Raw genomic sequence first — 17,817 nt, 5'->3', positions numbered from 1 at the left:
TCCACGTAAAACTCAACCGGCGTTGGCATCGTGCAACCGTGGTGATTTCGAGCACGCTCAATGTGACATTTGAATGCGGCTGCTCTAACACCGACAGAACAATGCTGGGGGCGAGCATAGAAAGTGAAACAGAAAAGGTCTTTTCATACGCGCATGCGAGTTGTTACTGTTCACATATCGAACACAAAACTAAGTTTGTACACAAGGTCCTCAGTGCATTTTGCGGGTCCAGGCGTTTCATCCCTGGTCACAAGCAGGAACACTGCACAACCGTTGCTGACTTACAAGGCTTTCATCTTAATTATGTTTTGTCATGGTGCCCAAACGCAATTTCGCGGAACACTTCGAAGAGTGCATCTGCATCAACCGTCGCACGGCACATAGAAATGCGCTCGTCTACGCACTGTTGAGAAGGCCCCGTGGCTGACAAAAGGTTCTGTGAACGTAGCAAGGAGTACTACAACTGCGGAGAGAACACTGCGTAACTAATAGCATGCCACAGAGCACGGACATTGTCCGCCACAGCTCAGTGCGAGACATAAGCGCCCATGCCACCGTCGCTCACCAGAGCTCTTCCCTAGACGAGCTCCACAGCACAATACAAAACCAAAGCAACGCCGCCATTGTGTCCAGTGAATGTGGCTGCCATGACGCCATTTCCTTCACACTTTTCACGTAGCGCGCCAACTGAGCATGCCCTCTCATCTCATTCGTTGCATCGTAGTACGCATCAAGGTCGTCCTTCCTCTCATCAAACGCTACGAGCAGTTTGTTTGGACATCTTCCCTTTCACTGCCTTCAACTGTAGCCTGTACGAGAGTCTCACTTCACTGCTGCAAACGGTGCCGTTCGAGATCTATCTCGTGCTGCCGCTGCCTTTCCCTCTCAGCCATCTCAGCTTCTCTTTCTTCCTTCCCTTTCAGCTGCCAGCCTTTCTTTCTCCAGCTACAATTTTATTTGCTCCTCTCTTTTTTTTTTCACCCTCTCAGCCGCCGCTCTCTATCCCTCAAGCTCAGCTGCTTTTTCCTCCTTGTCCCTCTCTCCTTTCGTTTTCGCCCTCTTTCCAGCGCAGCTGCATTTTCTTTGGCCCTCTTTCTTCTTTGGCCCTCTTTTTTCATTCTTTTCCTTCTGGCTAACCAATATTGGTAGCTTGGTGCCAGAAAGATCAGTGGTGTGGTTAAGGAGGGGGGGAGGGTGGTTTAACCCCACCCCCTCCGAAAGTTTTCGCGTTACCCCCCGCCTCTTAACCGCATTTTTACAGCGAATGCTGTTATGAGATCACAACTCGGGTCACGCGCAGTTGTCCGTCGCCACCACTGGTGTCCTAAGCAGATCGCGTGAATTAAGAAAAAAAACTAGCACAAAACACACAGTGGGTCTCGACCCCGGGTTCGCTGGGTATAAGCCCAGCATTCTACCACAGAGCTACGCTGATTTTTTTTTCTTTATTGCATGAAAACATCACTAGTTAACCAGTGAAGTACGCACAACATACTTCATCAGATGTCAGGCAAACACACGACTTGTTGGCATACTTGTATGTCATGTAACATTTCCAAAATCAAGTGTTGCTGTTTAAATTGCTGTGTGATTTGAATGTACTGATGTTTTTCATTCTTAGTACGTCCCACGCCTGTAACAGCCGGAAGGCTAACAGTATTTGGAAAATAAATACTTGCCTTAGGCAGGCTTGATGTTGGGAAAGCAATCGCGTTAAAACGACTTATAAAGCGTTTTAAAACAGCGAAAGAACAACCAGCCGTCGCACAAAGCTAATAGCATAACAAGTGGGCCGTCCGATGCTGCGACCCATTACAAAAGCTTGTTATAATAACTATGGCGCATACCTACTTCAGCCATAATACCTCATTGTCGTCAGCTCCTGCACGAACAATCGGCATGAAATTCCTTGCAGATGTTTAGCGGAAACCACGCTTTTCAGAAGAATGACGCAAAATCAGAGATATTCAATTATACGAGTGGCGAAACTGCGTTCCGAAACCCGGACATGCCATTAGCGGGAGTTAGCCGATCGTCGCGCCATCTGAGAGCGACAATACAAAACACTGCATCGCAACTTGAGCGTGCGCTTTTTTTTTTTTTTAGACAGCTTTTGTTTTGTCGCCTCCTTAGCTTGCACGCGCCCGCCGTCGCTGTCAGCTGTTTTCGCTCCCCAAAGGCGTAATCAAAACCGGGGAAAAGCGTCAAGGTTTATTTTGTCGAAGGAGGTGCTTGCAATTTCGTGCTACCATGGTTTTAACGCTGCACCCTGATTATTTCTGTTACTCCTCGCTTGCTCGTTTGAAAATGTGTGCTTGAGATCGATTGCTCACGGGAAGTTTGACGAATTCTTTTATCTTTTCCACTCTGCGGTTCACGATGTGTCTAACACGATGAGAGTGATGACCGCACAAACAAGACACAGATACGGTAGACTGCCCACCAAATCACAACAGTACCGATCAGTAGTTACCGCGAATTGGCCGCTTTGTCTTGCATGCAGCGGTCGAAATTCACTAATCGCGAAATTAATGAGACAACGGCTGGGATACCATATAATTATGAAAGCCCTATGACAAGAAAGTGGGAACTATTTACTTGCAACTAGCACAGCAAACGTTCTTTTCTCTTCAAATGCTATCTTCGTGGAGTCTTTCCAACGGCACCGGTGTTGGCTTCTCGGGCAACGTCGTCTGCTCCCGTCGACAGACTCATAGGTTGGATCCACCCGGATCAACGCTGCATCCCGCTTGCATCACGCCTTGCCGCTCACTATTTTGCCGAAATGTAAATATCATGGGCTCGCCACATGAATCTGATAAGCTACCGACTTCGCTGCACCGTCCATTACGCTGTGCTAGCTTATAGCCACGTTGCTTCTAGCGCATTGCGGAAAACATGAAAATGGAGAATACAGAGAACAAGCAGCTGCTCTGTCCTTTATCACGTCTCCACCACTGCGACAAAGTAACATGTTCAGCACCATTAGGCGCCAACTCACCCAAGAACGAATTCTAGGCGCTGCCATGCTGTTTGGCAGAATGCGGCAGCGCTCACAATCTTGCTAAACGCAAAAACACAAAATATTGCGTTTTATAGTTATTTTTGTTGTCAAGAGATGACACCACTACCTACTCACTACCGCCATTTCAGCCAGTGTTGTGTTCGGATTACGATACATGGAGCCTATGGTGAGTTTCGCAACTCGTATGATTGAATAACTCTGACGCGAAATTGCCTAGCGAATGCCGGCCTACTACCCAAACGTGTATTATTAATGCCTTAGTGTGTATCAAGCAAGTGTGCTTGCAGCAGTTATCCGATGAGTGTATAGAAAGGCTCTGAAAGGCCGCTCTTCTAGCTTTCCCTGTGACGGTGCTGTGCCTTCCGCGCAGGCATGGCATTTTTTTTTTCATCTCTTCGTACTGACATTATTTTGAAACTTGGTGGTGCTACTATCACAATATCATACCGGGGCAGTTTTGCAGTAAATAATACCTGCGCATGGGAAAACGTGTCGTGGTGACTGTCAATGCTTCGGTACTTTGTGAAGTTTTGGGCTGGGATCTCGGCCGCAAGCGTTCTAAGCTGGCTCGTCGACGGGATTAACGCTGCAGCACTAGTTATACGTGTACTCGCAGGACCAGATCTCGCTGGAGTCAATCTCCACCATAATATTCGCTAAGCAGAGATTTGTTTTAATGGTAAAATCCAGACATAGCTCAAAGGTCTGATAAACCACGTTCAAGCATGATACAGTGTGACTCTTTAAACTTGTGCTAAGATATACTCAAGCCAGAGAATAACATTTCTTTTGAACCTTCGCACGTTCTGCTAACATCTAAACAAACATACACTCTAAGCCAAAAATGACGAAAATTGGAGAAACGGGTGATTTCAGTCTTTGAGACAAACTGTTATTCCCCAGAAAGACCAAGTGGTGCAAGATGGCCGACATGTCCAAAATTGGCGGAGCCATAGTATTAGTTTTTAGTTCATGAGGGAGCAATGGGGGAAGAACGGAAGTAATAGGTCTCATCACGAAACTGTCACTCCCCTCAAGGGCACCGCAGAAAAATATATATGCGCCCACATTGATATTCGGGGGGCCGACTTTTTGCTATGTGCCAAACTGCACGAAATGAATGCAATATTAGCATCCGCAGACAAAAGAAGCAGCGCTGGCTGACGACAGAAGGCCTGCGAATACAGCTGCTGCAACGCGTATAACACGCACTGGAGCACCATAAATTCGGTAACGAAAAGTCAAAGCTAATCAAACGCTGAAACACGTGCGAAACGAGGATTTCGGGAGAAAAAAAAAAGAAAACCAGACGCGCTCTTCGTCTCTATAGGGGAGGGTGCCAAAGCCGATTGACCCTTTTCCTCTGCACCCGCCAAGAACAGGTGCAAGAGGCTTTAAAGAACGGAGAAAAAAAACAAGCCCTATCCAATGACTTCAGCCGCAGAACTTACTAGTAGGTTTCTGGCATTGGTACTCATCTTAAGATAGTCAAACGTGGAAATTTCATCGGCTCTTATAGTTACAGATTCTCTGTCTCCTTGCACTGCACTTCTTGTTAATGCTCAATTGCACATAATAGAGGTGTTTCATGCATTATTACCCCCACATTGGAGAAAAGTTAGATAAGTTTGGGTGCCGGTTCATGAAGGGCTGTTCCTAAACGAAAGGGCTGATTCTTTAGTGAAGTCATCAATAACTGAACAAATTTAAGCATGTTTTCCACCATCCTCTTATGTAACGGCTGTGCCATTTCGCAGGCGTACCATTACGGCAAGCTTCGCAGATACATCACTCACAAACTTCACAGAATACCGATCCTTTCGTGACATACATAAACTAGAAGTCGTAATTACGAGGCTGCGCTGTAAGGTGCCAATACAACATTTCTACCAACGCAGGTCTGGTCGGGCTCTTTCTCCAATGTGGCGAGCCAGAAACTATGGATCATTACTTTTTGACATGTAGGCGGCTTACAACAGCTCGTAGATCCAAGTTAGGAAGTCATTCACGTGCTAGTGAAATGAAATTATCCATGTTCTTTAGAGCCTCTATTTTTAGGTTTGCCAGTGAGAAGGTTTGCGAGGCCGTGCAGAATTACCTAAATAAAACCAAAAGACAAACAAACTAATCTTACTATTCTTCCATGTCTACTTACGCATAACTTCTTTTTTCAAGTTAGGTTTCAATTATTATCTACTACTAATACAAAAACTTTAGTAGGTACAGCTCAGTTATCATCAAATGTTTTTCCTAAACTTTATATTTTTTTTATTTTGTAAGGTTCTTTACTCTACAATCGTACACTATTTCATAAGACGACTCAATTATTTACCAACCCGCCCCCCCCCCCTCATTGGGTATGTGCCAGAAATGACGGTCAACAAGAACAAAAACAAGTACACTTCATGAAGTGTGAGTGTAACATGACTGACCTGCTTGCGCACGACAAGTGTGGCGCTAGCATAGCAGGTGCTGTAGTCCATACAAAGATACCTATATTTATTATTACCTGCGTACTACTCAAATACGCAAATTTTACCTACAATTTGACCTACAATAAATATTATTTGTAGTATAAATAATTGTTCTAATGACTCTAGTAAGAGAACACACTAAAAGCATTGCGATGACTCCCGTGCTGCCACACCCTGACGTTTTTTTTTTTTTTTTCAGCGCAACTCAGTTCACGTTCGCACTACTCATATTCATACGGTTTATGGTCGGCGAGCACATGGACAGACAAGGCGGTGTGCCATGTTTTTCTCCTGCGTGTGTTTCTCCGGTTTGGCTTTCTACTTCTTCGTAATGAAGTTTAGTGTATGCTGATCTTTCGACAGCACTACGTTGTTGTGGATTTCGCTGCTGGATGGAACAAACACGACTTAAACACGTCTTCAGCTGCCTGCAAGACTCGGCTAGTCGGACAAATCACTGCGCATGTATCAGCTTGCAGGTGAGTGGTGAAGAGCTGCGTTGAATTTTCAACTACATTTATTGCTTTTACATTGTGTAGTATAGTTGCAGTCTAGCATTGCTGGTGGTTTTTTCAATTGTGCTTGTTCATGACATGTGCAATGAGTTGAGTTCTTCAGCAGCTGGCTGACTGTTTTTTTTCTCCAAAGACATTGTTGACTGCTGTTGCAATATCAAAAGAAAAATGAAATGTTCTTGCTTTTTCACTGTATCTTTTGCAACTCTATTGGACCAAATTGCTGCGGTTGTTACCGCCTGCATCCCCTCCTGCTGCTCGTCATCAATGCAGCGCCAGTGTACTTTTGCTCCTAAACGATCTTTTCCGCGATAATACCTATTCCGCAAAAATAACGTTGGGCGGTCGCTACTGCCTTGATACTGGTACTTGTCTCTCATTGACATCATGTAACACTAACGGCTGGATGTGAAAACATGTGAAGAGTTTCCATTACATCAACCTTATTATGACTTGCCAAATAACGTTTGACAAAACCCATGATTTGATTTCGCATTTCACTTTACAGTAGACTTCGTAGACTGCAAACGCTGCTTCGGTGTGTGTGTGATTCATTATTATGTATTCATCCTGGCTTGTAAAACCAAACCTCACTCTGTTATTTTTTTCCTGCCGCAATATGATGCCTCGCATATGCCGGCGGTGGAATTTCACTGAGCTAGTTTTATGGAAACAACAGTCCTGCGCAGCTCGAGTCCTTCACAATTGGAAAAGTTGCCCGTGTTTCTGTCATGATCCCACACACTGCCCTGTGCTGGGAACTCTACATTCATTTTGCAGGAAAGACGCCAAAAATTGTTTATGTATTATGCCGTTCAGTCTGTGTTGGCAGTGGTGTGGTGAACTCTGCTGCACGTGCTTACACGTCGCCTCAGCAAAATAACGAAAGAAAAATAATAAAGCAGTTCGTTCCTTTAAAGTGTTTCCACTTTTTTGTTCCAAGCGCACAAGTAGTGATCTGCCATTAAGCTGTAGCCATGTGTTCAGCGTCTGACAAGAATAGAGATTCATTTTCACCAGGATTACCTGAGCAGGTGCTCCTCGGAGAGTAACTACGAAAACGTGAAAGTAATGGTCAAGACTAATCATTGGTCTTCGGTGAGCAAGGTTGGTCTTCGGGAGTAACGGTTGGTTTTCCGGGAGCAACTAGAGGGATCAACTGTTCGTCCCCAGAAGGAGGAACTGAAAGAAGAGCAACGGTTTGTCTTCCTACGGTTACTTCTTTTGGGAAGTAATGGGAGTGGCAAGGTGATTGCTTCCTGAAAAAAAAGCAAACCCTATACTCCCATTACTCTCTTTTGGCTTAGAGTGTACTTATACGCGCGTGCGAGCGCGTGACAGATTATATGGCTTATTCACTGAACTTCTCTTGTATGTGAGTGTACAATGAATTGATAGATATCTATATTATTCGCTAACGGCTAAAAGAACTCCGAAGTGTCTATTGACGAAGGTGCAACACAGGAAAACTTGCAGGCCAATCGTAACCTTAGAAAGGTCTACTAACATACTCATCATGCAACTTAAACGGATAAATGAAAAGATGATGGTCATAAACCAGATTTATTTATTGATTGATGTGTGAGGTTGAACGTCCCAAAACCACCATTTGATTATGAGAGACGCCGTACTGAAGGGGTCGGAAAATTTTTGGAAAGCACGCATGTCTTGCAGAGAGCTCGCTCATGATATTTTAAATACATCGGCCAGGCAAACGTTTCTAGCCAGAGAGGTTGGAACTTCAGTCAACGTTCACTAACTGGGTGGCACCGCAGAAGCCATGTCACCTGCAACTCGTCTTGTTCCTTGAACAGGTGCTGTTGATCTGCGCATCCCACCATAACGTATCCAACACGTGTATCGCCGGACCGGATCCTGATAGAACCATCCTTGACTGGGAAGTGCCTGTCAGCGACGGCATCGCCGCCAGAGACTACGGAAGAATGACGGGAACGTGTCGAGACCTATAAAGGCAGCGGACTCACCAGCCTGCATCAGTGGGCATGGTGGCACCTCAGAAGCCATGTCACCTGTAACTCGTCTTCTGTTCCTTGAGCAGGTGCTGTTGATCTGCGCATCCCGATTAACGTATCCAACACGTGTATCGCCGGACCGGCTTCTGATAGGACCATCCTCGACTGGGAAGTGCCTGTCAGTGACGGCATCTCCGTCAGATACTACGGAAGGATGACGGGAACGTCGTTCAGTCCTATAAAGGCAGCGGACTCACCAGCCTGCATCAGTGGGCACGGTGACACCGCAGAAGCCATGTCACCTGTAACTCGTCTCCTGTTCCTTGAACAGGTTGGTTTCTATTCGCTCTATGGTTACAAGAACGATAATCGCTTCATTGTAGTGCTGCCGTGCCCAAAAGTGCTTTATTTGTCATTCGCTTTTTTGTGTATGTTGCTATCTGGTAACATCGAAACGAAACCAGGTCCTAACATGCCAGCGCTCTTGAAAGAACTGCTTGAAGGGCAACAGACCATCAGAACTGATTTAGCCGCGTTGGGCGAAAGAATAAAACAACTTTAGAAAGTGGTACAGGTTGTCAAGGACCAAGGCAAATTGATAGCCGAGTTGAATAACACAAACAAAACCCTGAACGCGACTGTAAAACGCTGCACAATAGGCTTGTTTCACTTGAAGACAGAAGCCGACGAAATAACCTTATAATTTTGGGTATTCTGGAGGGCGAAAAAGAAACAACAGAGGAACTAAATACAAAGGTGCTTAGCGATTTATTTGATAAACAGCTGAACGTATCCCTGCACGCAGTTGAACGAATACACAGGATCGGGAGGCGGCAGACCAAGCCGCGTCCTGTTATTCTGAAACTTTACGATTCCAGAGAAAAATCAAAAGTATATAAAAACTGTAAGAAACTGAAGGGAACTGGTATATCTATTGCTGATGACTACAGCAGGGAAACAGTTGCCAAACGCAAGCTTGTCTAGAATTCTGTGCAGGATGAACGAAAACGAGGACAGCGTGTACGTCTTGATTATGATGAACTGTTCATTGATGCTGATATGTTCAATTGAGACGACGAAAAGAATCGTCGAGTCAAAATCAGGCGTAATAATAACGTGCTGTCAGCGACAAGCCAGGATTGAACGGAATGGAGAGAGCAACAGGAAATCCGGATAGTCAACTTTAATGCTAGAAGTATTGTCAAGAAGACGGCAGACTTAGAATACATTTTAGTCAATTATGATCCTCATGTAGTTGAAATCACGGAGACGTGGTTACGTTCAGATATTCAAGATAATGAGATCATACCTCCAAGATACAAGATAGTGCGTCGGGATCGTCCGTCTTAAGGAGGCGGCGTTGCAATAATAATGAAGGAAGATTTTGAATTCATAACACTAGGTGGTATTGCAGGGCACGAAAGTGTCTAGTGTGAAATGCATATTGGAACGTCACTAGTCCTTCTCGGTGCCGTTTACCGACCGCCAAACTCACCTCTCTCATTCTTAGAGTCGATACAGAGTTACATAGAATCAAACAAAAATGCAGCTGCCGGCTGCTCCTAACCGGCGACTTCAATTTACCTGCAATTAACTGGGACACGTTCACAGCAGAGTGTCGGGAACAGGCACACTGCGATTTACTCCTAGACATTGCATTCACCTATGACCTTTCACTAGTTGTTCGCCAAAGTACGTGAAAATCGGGGGAATGTCCTTTTATTTTGGATTTGGTATTCCTTGACGGGCGCTTTGGGCAGTTCAAAGTATCAGTTGATAAGGGTACCTCAGACCATGAAGCTGTCTTTGTCGAAATAACACATTATGAAAGAATCTCAAAACATAAAGAAGCGATTACGAATGTTCCCAACTTTTTTGAGGCTGATGACACAAGTATCATTGACTACTTGTCATTTGCACTGGACAGTTTTGATTCTCAAAGTGACGTCAATGCCATGTGGAAATCTCTCAAGGATATTATCTTCGATTGTATCTAAAATTTCGTACCGTTTAAGAAAAGAAGGAAAGCTAAGCGGAACCCTTGGATAAGCAGAGAAATAATCCAACTGAAGCGTAGAATAAGCCGGCAGAGACGCAAAGTAACAAAAGACCGCGCAAAAATAACTGGATTGTCTGCACAACTGCGTTCCTTGATTACAGACGCCGAAAATAGATATTACAAAGAAATACTGACAGAGTTAATGACAAAGTCTCCTGATAAATTTTGGTGTCACATGTCGAAAAAAGATGACGAGTCACTTAGCACTGTAGTGGATAACACACTGGTTACTGATCCAACCGTAATCGCTTCTTCTTACAATGAATTCTTTCAGTCGGTGTTTTCTACTCCATCACAATCCAGTGTCGAATCCCCTCCCTCTCCATTGCTTTGCTCGGAAAAAAATGCCACATGTTGAAGTCTCTTATGAGGGAATTGTGGTCCAACTACTGAATATTGAGGTAAAAAAGTCAGTAGGCTCCGATGAAATACCGAATGCGTTTCTGCACAGGTATGCGGAATGGGTTGCTCATTACTTTAAGATTGTATTTGAAACATCACTCGAAGATTGCCAAATCCCTGATGGTTGGCTTACGGCAAAGGTTATACCTGAGCACAAATCTGGTGGTAAGCAATTCATCGAAAACTATCGTCCAATATCGCTGACCTGCGTTTGCTGTAAGCTCCTAGAACACATTGTAGCCAAGTCAATTTACACGTATATTGAAAATGACAACAGTTTTTTCCAACCAACATGGATTCCGACAGCGCCTTTCCACAGCAACACAGCTTCTTGAAACAATTAATGACTTTGCCACGACGTTAAACAAAAAGAAACAGATAGATGCCATCTGTCTTGATCTGTCGACGCATTCGACAGAGTGCTACAGTCAGAACTGCTTCTGAAACTGGCAGTAATGGGAATAAACGATCAAATAGTAAAATGGATAACCACGTACCTTCCGGGCAGAACGAAGTACGTAGAAGTTGAACACATTAAATCAAAATCGTTGAACGTGACGTCAGGTGTTCCCCAGAGATCTGCGTTAGGCCCAGTGCTATATCTAGACTAGATTAATGATATCACCTCTGAAATTGACGAAAGGATCACTGTCCGGCTTTTCGCTGATGATTGTCTATTGTACAAAGTAATCGATAGCCCGATTGATCAGGAGTTACTGAGTGACGCTCTTAGGACAGTAGAAGAAGGTTGCGACAAATGGAAAATGAAAATAAATGAGAATAAAACTGTTTTATTGCGCGTAACTAGAAAAGTAAATAACATCTTCTACTTTAATTACACAGTGAATTCTTTGGTGCTTTCTACGGTTGACGTGCTGAAACACTCTGGCGTAAATATATCCACGAATTTAAGATGGTCTCATCATGTTGGCAAAATATGCAAAACTGCGGAAAAGAAGCTCTGGTTCTTGCGACGTAAACTGCAACTAGCCTCACAGTCAGTAAAACTAACAGCTTATTTCACCTAGATTCCGCCCAAGCTAGAGTATGCCAGTATAATCTGGGACCCTCATCAGCCAGGGTTAATTCACAGACTGGAAAAAGTTCAACGACGAGCAGCAAGGTTCATTCTAGCGCGATACTCTTGTGCAGATTCCGTCACCGAAATGCTCGCTTTGCTAAACTTGCCCACGCTTGCTGATCGCAGGCGCATAGCAAGACTAAAGTTTTTTTACCTTCTCTCTCAAAACAATTCAACATCAATAGCAGTCAGTACTTGATAGCACGACAAGGTAGAGCATTGCGAAGAATCAAAGATGGTACTTTCGAAATACCTCAGATGCACATTAACAGTTACGCGTTTTTCTTTCTTCCCGATAACCATTAAAGAATGGAATCAATTGCCACTACAAACGCGAGTAAGTAGTAGTGTAGAACAGTTTGAAAATAAGCTAGTAGGTCATTAAAGACGCACGCCTTTACGCATGCTATCTATTTAGTGGTTGTCTAAGTTCAGTTGTTGCATTGTGTTGTTAGCTTTGTATTGTTTGATCGGTGTATGTATAAAATAATTCGCATGTACTGCTGTGTGTTTTTGTACGGTAATGGTCGGTTATATTTTCTAACATCGCTTGTTAACTGTGCATTTATGATGTCGTATAGTTTGATCATGTATACAGGAACTATTTCGCTTATGTAGGCTTATGTTTTCTTGTGTGTGGTATCTTATGTACGGTTTCTTATGTAGTATCGTTTCTTTCTTTTTTATGGATGCTTGTGTTTTTTCATGTAATATGGATTGTTATTTTTTCTCTTCTCAAATCACACGATGTTGACCATTCAAATGTCCCGCTTTGACCCACCCTGTAACGGCCGACAGGCCAACAGTATGAGTAAATAAAAAATAAATAAATAACTGAAGGAAAGGTTTATTTAGCGCCAGGTATCTATGGAATCACTAGCAAACGTCTTCTAGTCTCGTCCTCTGGTGACTTCTGGAATCTTTGCCCGTTAAACACGTAAAAACCAATGTCATTGTCAGTGTGAAGATGTGTGCGTGCGCGGGTTCGATTATGCCCGAACAACACAGTGGGACTTGTGGTGGCGACTCGGTGGTTACCTGCTACTCTTTGAATATGTACGCCGTGCGGGCGCGAATCGTGTATGTGCCGTGCGGTCGCGAAGAGGACGGCGATCTGGTGCGTGTGTGGTTCGAGAAAGGGTGGCAGTGCGAGAGCTGTGCGCGGGCATGGGAAGGTTCAAGAACTGTCTCATTTGCTAGGCGTCCGGCTGATAGGAGAACCAGCAGGCCTACTTACTGGTGTCTTGGCGTAATCGAAGCACTCCTGCCTGTTTCACCACGAGAGGCAGATCGGGCCAGAGACCAGGCACGAGGCCGGGTCAAGCCTTGCCGTTTTGTACCGATGGTCACACTGAGGGTTTGGCCGCAATCATGTGGGGCCGAGTAGGTCTTCGCGGAGAAGTTCCCATCTATGGGCCGGAACTCCGGGATCAACTGCCGCACCTCTAAGCGACCACGCCACTCACCGAGCTACGCCATCAAACATTCGACGACTTCGACTCGGTGACATCATCGGCTACTTTGTCGTCAACTCTGAGCTGTATGAGCATCTTTTGACTCTGGCGCGTCACCGAGGAAATATGGGCTTTTTAACTGAGCTCGTGAACTCTTTTATGTCGTTCACTTGCATAAATACGTTCTACGTGTGCTTGTTGAACTATGTGCTGTGTCCTTCTTTCTGGGATTAATCCTGAACCAAAACATAACATCACAGTCAGGAATCACGATTTCCGTGCATAGATCATGTTTCGATCTGTTTTCAGGAGTTCTATCGGCACACAAGTTGTATTCAGGCAGTGCAGAACTACAGCTAGGAACTGCTTCTTCGGCTGTGTTCGCCTTTTCGCCAGTTGTCGAGTGTGCACTGGGGCAAGCGTCACCTTTCGAGAAGTAATCATCTAGCGTTACTCTACGGTGTTACGGCGCGCCTATTGAGTCTCATAGAAGGGCGCTGATTGACACAAAGCAGGAACTACCCACGAATACATCTGGGCAGCGTATTTCAATAAGTTGACTTAACATTGCAAGGAAGCAACGCACTCAGCAAAGTTCGGCCAGCGACACTGAATGCGAGAAACAAGAATTTTAGCGACGATACATGTCGGCTGGTAATGTCCCGCCTTAAACACTAGCGCTCATTTCTCTCCTGACGGGAAGATTCGCAGGTATTTATTTCCTCCGCTTCGCTTCAGGTGCCAGTATGGTCGCGCTTGCCTCGTATCTTATTCAGCGCGCGAAACGTCTAACACTTGTGATTGCCCCCCCCCCCCCCACAAAAAAACATAGTACACTATATTGCGTTGTCATGCCATACCAAAAACGTGAAAGAACGCAAAGGAGCTGATGCCAGCAGTGATGTCCCAGCGACTGACATCAGAATGCCTGAAACAGGTAACCGACAGACGCGGTTGGTGCACACTACAGCCTAATTAAACTCGTGTTTCAAGCGCTCGCTGTTCTCACCGAAGTTGGCACGTTCTGACAAATTGATTACGGAGCATTATGCTCTGAACAAGACCATATTTGATTCCTTCATCACTAGTGAACCGATAACTCGAGATTACGTGCGTTACGCGGCTCCTCCTGTTCACACCGGCGTAAGTGCTGCAAACATGAGCGCATGTGCTATAGATATAACAGTGTATACACAGCATATATATTGTCACAGGGTCATGCAGTGGACTTTTCCTGAACGACTGAAGTGCCAGAATGCAAAGCGTAAGGGATAAAAAAACCAATAAAGAGACAGGATTGGTCGAAATAGAACGCAGTGCACACGTCTCGATCCCTGCATGAGGGGGTGCATTGCGACCGGGCAACACGGAGAAAGCGTGCACGCATCTATTTTTTACGTGCCCCTACCGCCCAACGTCTATTAATTCAGGACGCAGCTCCGCCTGATCAGTGTACCCTGAAATACGTAGCGCAAGGTTGAGAAAGAGAAGAACGAGAAGAGACAGAAAGACTGCCAAAAATAACACAGCACTTGAGAAGATTTGAACTCGCTACCTTCTGATCTCTACCCGAGTATGCTACACTCTAAAAAAATGTACACCTTTAAAAGTGTAAAACGGGTGTACGCATTAAAAGCACCCATATAACGCCTTTTTACACTCCATTTTCAAAATTTGAGGTGTTCATGATTAAAACATCCTCAAAACACCCCATTTACACCCTTATATTTGGGGTGTTATGAACAAGGCTACAAATAATCGATTGATATGTGGGGATCACCGTCCCAAAACCACCATATGATTATGAGAGACGCTGTAGTGGAGGGCTCAGGAATTTCGACAACCTGGGGTTCTTTAACGTGCATCCAAATCTGAGCACATGCGCCTACAAGGCTACAAATGCACGACATTTTCGGGCAGTCTCGCTTATACTGTGAGGATAAATTAACCACCTTAATACCAGCAAGGCTCCTACTACTAGCTGTTTGCGGGTCTAGTCATGAATTGAAGCAGGAAGTCGTGTGACCGAAACGCAGTTTTCATCGATAAAGCACACAAACTACTATAAAACGTAAGATACAATAGGAGCGCCGCTTATCAAATAGAGTAAGGGCCAATTCTTTTCATCTGTGTCATTTGCGTGATTAGTCAACACTAACAAAGTGCACTGATTTGCCTTAACAAGGTATACACAATGTTGCGCACATTGGAGTAGCCATGCATGGAGCACTCCCCTTCTCCCCCCGTACCCCATTATATCGAAGCTTTTGAAGCTGGAAATAAACCGTCCGCCACCTGGAAAAAAAACAGCACAGTTGTTTAGCCATAACCACCACGTCAACAGCCCATCAGGTCCCTTCAAAACGAACATTGACCTCATGTATTTTAGGAGCCACGTTTTATTTAATTACTGTAGCGAATGTTCCTCTTCGTGTGTCCTTAAAAGTGCGTCATGGAAATTACGAAGAGGGCACCGACTATGAATAAAAATGGAGAATAAGGACATTTCGGTGACCTTGACGCAGCCTTGCTCACAATGACGGGAGCCTTGCTGACTAAATTGCGGACAAAGCTCTCCTCAGGGGAGCCGAAACACATTCTCCAGTATTCTCTCTCTCAGTTTTTGTTTTCGTTTATGTGGATCCCCTTCTTTTAATTTACGTAACTTCCCCAGCAGACGCACTTCGGTCAAAGCCTTGACTTTGTAGGTAGTGAGAAAACAACATTCATGAAATATTTTCAGCCGCGTTCTTGTTCCAAGGACTGCAAGCTAAGTACAAATGTATTGTCGCAACGTGAAGACAGAAGTAGTATTTAACAGGTTGAGAAAGTAGCAGCAGGTCAGTATTTTTATTTACTGCGTGCCAGAGCGTTCCTCTTCTTTCTTGTTATTGCTTGCTGCATAAGAGAGTGCAGATGCGCGCATGCGCTGTCGTCTTCGTCTTCCTAGCAGTACGCACGTGGCAATATGTTCTAATCGAATAGTGTTACCACCAATGCATGCAATGTTGCAATTTCTTTACCGAAATGAAAGTGCTCATAAAATATCGTCTGCATGACCCTGAATGTGCAGTCCCTAAAAACACATAGAGCTAAGCAAAAAGCATCAGCTTAGCTTTTTTACCAGTATTCACTACATTAGGTCGGTGAAGGTGCGCGAGATATTGCTCCTGAATATTACTAAGGCACGTTCTGACTAGTAGCTCGTGCTGGCCACACTGCTTCGTTGCGATGTTCACTGCGATTCAGATGCACTGTTAATGAACGAGTATAACGCAACAAATCACTGCCGCAAAAAAAGAGAAAAAAAACAGTGCTCGCGCTATCAGTAGAGGTCCGGAGCTAGCGTTAAACCACATCTAGCTGGTCTGAGAACGCACCGGTGCCATGAAGACTCGTCGCCTAGACAACCTTGGCTGCTAGGGATTGCTGCGCTCGCGGGCGCAGAGCGCGGGAAAGCGACTGGCATCGTCTTACATCTCACTGCGTGCGCTGGCGAAAAACCGTCCCGTTTGTGTGCATGTGGTGCGCGTGGCTTCTCGATCGGTAGAGTTTATTAGTCGGTGTATAGTTTGAAATGTGCCTGCGCTCTGTGCTCAACCTGTGTTTTCTGTCAGTGCTGATTATTGTGAAGGTGCACCGTTCTGAAGACTGGACCTGCAGATTCAAATTATGGAGCTTTAGAATACCGTTTGCAAGTGCTGCGGGCGTTGCGGGCGTGGCGGGCACCATATGAGTTTTAGAATAGCGTTTGCCCTACTGCGATCCGCAACGCACGATCGCAGCGGCACCGTAGCCTAGAAACCAGTGCTTGCGGGCCACATGCGGGAAAGACCTACTGTACTCCTGACTTGCCCAGCTGGTGGAGGTCCATGGAGGTGCCTGCGCCGGCTCGGATTCCGAACTTCGCCACCTAGGGGGCGCTCGAGTTACCCCAGCTGAACGCCGGTGAATGCATGGGAATGCATGGGTTGCTGCTGGTTAGAGAAAAGTTTCATCACGCATTAAGTAAATGTGGCGGCTATGTTTAATCATGTTATTTCATATGAGTTTGAGAATCTTCTTTTGCATTTTAGTTGACATTTCAGTGCATTATTTTACCAATAGAGTAGCAAATCAGGTACAAACACATGTATCAGCGTGCAAAACAAGAAAGAATGACGACGAAGACAGGCTGTAAAAAGTGCTAGTCACCAAATGTTTATTTAACTCGTGATACCACCTATATGTGTATACAATGGTAGATTTGTTGTATAGCGAACCTTCCTTCTTTGTCTGTTTCCAGTAATGTTAACTGCAGTTCTTTCAGCGTCTTCGAAATCTTCTTTAGGAGCTGATCCATCGAACGAAGGGAAGACGTGCATTGTGTCAAGCACTCAACCCCTTCGAGAATAACTCGATCTTTCTCATTTTCACCAACACGATCAACCACCTGGTGGACCAGGGAGAGGAGGCCCTGGGATTTAAGACAGGGCTCATAACTGAGTTTTGGTCCTTTTTCCAGAACACGCTTACGTCGTCACGAACCACGGCATTACCAAGCACAAACACGTTGCCTTGCATAACACAAGAGGCCTTGAGCTCAGAAGTAATGTTCAAGAGAGCATGACGCCGCAAGAATTCAGCAGATACAGCCGCTTAATTCTTGAGAGCATACAGCGACGCGATTCCTTGAAAGTATCAGCACCAATTATCACGAGAACACGCAACTAGTCCTGAAACATCCTCACCTGTCGCCAATATTCTGTTTTCAGAATCTTGCAAAGACGCTTGCAGTGGCCCCAGGAAGGTTGAACAACACCGAAAAGACATTGCACTTCCTTGGGAACCTGCT

Source organism: Rhipicephalus microplus, unplaced genomic scaffold, assembly GCF_043290135.1.
Source record: "Rhipicephalus microplus isolate Deutch F79 unplaced genomic scaffold, USDA_Rmic scaffold_12, whole genome shotgun sequence".
In the NCBI taxonomy this organism is placed as follows: domain Eukaryota; kingdom Metazoa; phylum Arthropoda; class Arachnida; order Ixodida; family Ixodidae; genus Rhipicephalus; species Rhipicephalus microplus.
This window is presented reverse-complemented; position numbering follows the sequence as displayed.